Source organism: Olea europaea, chromosome 12 (genome assembly GCF_002742605.1).
Source record: "Olea europaea var. sylvestris chromosome 12, O_europaea_v1, whole genome shotgun sequence".
In the NCBI taxonomy this organism is placed as follows: domain Eukaryota; kingdom Viridiplantae; phylum Streptophyta; class Magnoliopsida; order Lamiales; family Oleaceae; genus Olea; species Olea europaea.
Genome location: NC_036248.1, coordinates 12468505 through 12473484, shown reverse-complemented (window position 1 = coordinate 12473484; position 4980 = coordinate 12468505). Strand labels below are relative to the sequence as shown.

Genomic DNA, 4980 nt, shown 5'->3' with positions numbered 1-4980 from the left:
CTCAACTAGATCATATCTTATATAAGATGTAAATATGCCCGTTATCAAATATTTACATCCAATAACTTTCATAATTCAATAACAATATGAGCTTAAATCTTTTGTATTACTTACTTGACATAGAGGGTGTTTGGTATGAAATAAATTTGATCCTTTTTAGTAGATTATGATAAAAGGTTTGAAATGTGTAATTGAAAAGTCGTGAGATTCTGATTGATTGTTTGACTTTAGCTTAAATTAAAATCAGATTCTAATCGTATCGAATGAGCTCATAATGTTTAGTCATCTTATTTAATAATAAATATTACAAACAATTTGAATATCTAGATTGGTCGTGTAGGCTAACACAATATTTTTCTCATCATTGACTCAGTGCTTGAATCCTGTGGACTAATTGAAAAGTTGTGGGATCTTGATTAATTGTTTGACTCTAGCTTAAATTAAAATCAAATTCTAATCGTATCGAACGGGCTCATAATGTCAAATCATCTTATTTAATAATAATATTACCACCAATTTGATTATATAGATTGGTCGTGTAGACTAACACGATAGTTTTCTCATCATTGACTCAGTAATTGAATCCAGTGGACTAGATTTGCCGTGAATTTGGGGGAACTAAATTCTATTCGCTGTTAAACTTCGGTTGGGTTAAGCATAACAAAATACATATAGCTTTCAACCTTTAATCTGGGTTCGTAAATTATTTGTTCGATAATAGTAGTACTACGATGCCACGCACGAGACTTTTTCTCCCCCGAAAACCAATCAGATACGTCGAACCTGGACATACTCATTATAGCCTATAAAATCCCTTGTATCGAACATTTCTTACCTATCTAGAACCACAATACTTCGTTGTTCTAAACTCCTCGCTCTTAATTTTTTCTCTCATCAATTTGGTAAAAAATGGCTCCCGCCATCGCCGTCTCTTCCGCCGAAACTAAACCGCAGCACTGCGGAGAGCTGCCGGCATCGGCAGAGCACGAGGTGTTGCAGAAGAGAAACGAGGAGTTGGGAAAGGAATTAAAAAGGAGCCTGGAAAGAGAAGAGAAGAGAATATGAAACAAGAATTGCAAAGAATGTCTGAACGGCTAAGGGTGGCGGAGGAGGCAGAGGAGCGGCTTTGCTCCCAACTCGGCGAGCATGAGGCGGAGGCTGTAGATCAGGCTCGATCTTACAGATCCCGATTGATGTCATTAATGGAACAACTTTCTGCTGCACAAAAACTTCTTCAACAAGCCTCCATTTCCGTCGCCAGTTCTCAATGATCTTGCACCATTAATTAATTATGAAAAAAAGCACTTATAGCCTTTTACTTACTTTTGTCTTCATTTATGATTTAAGGGTGTTTCAAATAGAGAGTAATCCATTGGATTTTTGTACATAATGCTCTCAACTTCTCCAAAGTTATTGTGATGGGAAATTTGTGTATGGTTTGATTATCATTTGTCGTTGATGTTAATTACATTTTTCTTCTTTCGTTTTATGCCTGTTTATACTTTAATTATTCTTTCTTATGACACATCTTTTAGAATTCAGGGCTTGTTGGACGGTGATTTTGAGGATTGATTTTTTGATCGTTGAAGTGAAAAGTGGATCTTACATGTGAGAAAAGAAGTAAAAAATGATAGTTTAAAAATTGATTTTTTGGAGTCAAAAACAATACCGAACATGCATTCAGTAATTTGGCAAAAAAATCTTATAAATTAACCACGGACGGGAACTAGATCTGAATCAAAATCACCGATGGCGAGTAAATTTGATACAGGAAAAGAAAGGACTTGTATTTTATAGGGTAATTAGCACAAAACATCCCTACCTTTCGATGTTTTTGTGGAAAACGTCCCTACCTTTCATTTTTTGGTGGATTACACCCTTACCTTTACATTTTTTTGCGCAAAACGTCCTTCTGTCAACTCTCCGTTAAAATGCTCCGTTAAATCAAAAAGGTAATTAGCACAAAAGGTCCCTACCTTTCAAAGTTATTGTGCAAAACGTCCCTACCTTTTATTTTTTTAGCATAATTAGCAGAAAAGGTCCCTACCTTTCAATATTATTGTGCAAAACGTCCCTACCTTTCATTTTTAGCATTTTCACCCCTACCTTTCACCTTTCATTGCAAAAAAGGTCATTCTCATCTATTTTTTCAATAAAATGACGATTTTACCCTCCTATTCAAATAAAACAAAAAGAAAAGATGAATTACCAACTGCAACCATAATCCTTAAATTTTTAAAAAATTACAAAAAATCATAAATTCTGTCCGAAACAACCACATTTACGATGGTGGAGTCCGGTGGGCATGGTGGCCGAAAGGTGGTATTATGTAGATTTATAGTTGGCAGCTTGATAGGTTGTGAAAATGGTGGTGGTTGAGAATTTATGATTTTTTGTAATTTTTTAAAAATTTAAGGATTATGGTTGCAGTTGGTAATTCATCTTTTCTTTTTGTTTTATTTGAATAGGAGGGTAAAATCGTCATTTTATTGAAAAAATAGATGAGAATGACCTTTTTTGCAATGAAAGGTGAAAGGTAGGGGTGAAAATGCTAAAAATGAAAGGTAGGGACGTTTTGCACAATAATATTGAAAGGTAGGGACCTTTTCTGCTAATTATGCTAAAAAATAAAAGATAGGGACGTTTTGCACAATAACTTTGAAAGGTAGGGACCTTTTGTGCTAATTACCTTTTTGATTTAACGGAGCATTTTAACGGAGAGTTGACAGAAGGACGTTTTGCGCAAAAAAATGTAAAGGTAAGGGTGTAATCCACCAAAAAATGAAAGGTAGGGACGTTTTCCACAAAAACATCGAAAGGTAGGGATGTTTTGTGCTAATTACCCGGGTGAAAATGCTAAAAATGAAAGGTAGGGACGTTTTGCACAATAATATTGAAAGGTAGGGACCTTTTCTGCTAATTATGCTAAAAAAATAAAAGGTAGGGACGTTTTGCACAATAACTTTGAAAGGTAGGGACCTTTTGTGCTAATTACCTTTTTGATTTAACGGAGCATTTTAACGGAGAGTTGACAGAAGGACGTTTTGCGCAAAAAAATGTAAAGGTAAGGGTGTAATCCACCAAAAAATGAAAGGTAGGGACGTTTTCCACAAAAACATCGAAAGGTAGGGATGTTTTGTGCTAATTACCCTATTTTATAAAAAGAAAGGTTGAGCCCCAATTTTGAGGACCCCACCGTCCCGTCCCTAGAGTTTTGTGAGGGAGCTAAATCGCAAAATGTGCTCTAATAGGTCAGGGAACAAGAGCTGCTTGTACACTGCGCTTACAAGGAGTCCAATTTCATGTATCAGGAATCGAATTCCCACACTACGACTGTCAACAAAGCATGAGATAAGCTCATTCCTATCCTTTGCACCACTGGATTATGCCTTAGGAGGCTAAGACTTGTATTTTATAAGTTAGCTTTTAAGTTGGTCAAACATTATTTCAACCTCAAAAAATACTTGCTATGTTTAGAAATAAAAGACAAATTTATTGTATAATTAATACACGAATAGAAGGGTTCGTGAGTAGTGAATTTTTTATGAGAGCTGCTCGCTGAATCTCAACTTGCAAATTCGTCAACTCATGCATGAGCCAACTCGATAAAAGTTGTGAAAAAGCAATTTCACTGAAGAAATATTAAAAAAATTGATAAGCCCCTGCGGCTTGTCCCACTATGGTTCGAGTGCGTAGGGTGAGTCGAGCCACATATGGATAAAACAAGTTGGATGATCGGTTGAGCCGAACTCGATGCTAGAAGAGTCAAGTGACTCGAGTAGATCTATTTAACACTTCTAAAGTACAGAGTGCAAATTGTTCACAAAATTTTTGCCCGATCATAACTTTTATGGCTAGTGACATTTTTGAGACCCCACCCTCTCCCCACAAAATGGTCCATTATTTTGATGGAAAAAACAAACAATAGTGTACCGACGTAGATAAAATTAATGTTAAATAAATATGACCAAAGAAGTTGGCCATTGATGCCCTTGAGTGGCAAATATTGTGTGCCGCGGCGAAATGCACAAACTAGCTTCGAAACGTACGTGAAAAGCTAGACAGGTGAATTTGAGAAAGTCAATTGTCTTGAAATTGTGATACCCACTTTCAAGCATTAAAATTTGCAATCTAGTTTCCCCTAGAAGAAAGAAATTTGGAAAAACCGAAAAGGACTATTATCAGGTTTTCTTTCATTACACAAATTTAAAATAAATAAAATAATTATGTCCTCGTTTGTTTTTCATTTTCTGTCCATTAAAATAAAAAATATGAACATTATCCATCACATCAAACCACCATATTTGATTTTTTATCTTTTATGTGAGATCTGTAACGACTATATTTTTTATTCTCATTTTTACATTAATGTGTACCAAACGGGACATATATATGTGTGTGTTGCCAGTCAACTTTTTATAGGAGTCTAGGTAGTAGGCATGTCTCAATTTCACTTTTGGCGTTAGAGCTTTTGTCAATTTGACTAATCATTTGCAAGATCTAAAATGAAATAACTCTAAGATTGTGTAATAATTACACAATCAATTAATAAAAAAAATAATCCTACGTAATTTAAAAAATATAATAAAAGATTATTCTAAACAATATTTCCATATCCTTAACATTCATCTAAGGGAGCCTCAAGTCCTTGGGGATCAAGTATATTACTATATTAGCATAAACATTGTTGGATTACAGCAAATTTGAACGTCCAATATTCATAGATAATATTACAATAATTCATTTTTCAAACTTCAAGTTACGAAGCATGTATTTAAATTTGACATAATCAGATACAGAAACTAGGTTTATAGTATCTTGTTGAACTCAATCATTTATGTTTGTAATACGACAACTCAACTCGATCAATATCAACCAAGAATTCACGTCAAGTTGACCCATGTCAAGTTAGAAAATAGGACTAAGCTGATTCACACTAAGGATCCGTTTGATTGTAAAGATGAAATTTGAGTGAAAAAA

General features: G+C 34.6%; 1 pseudogene; it reads left to right on the top strand.

The window, feature by feature from the left end:
- The first annotated feature begins 756 nt into the window (after positions 1 to 756).
- Positions 757 to 1489, top strand: LOC111405670 (annotated as a pseudogene).
- Positions 1490 to 4980: the final 3491 nt, after the last annotated feature.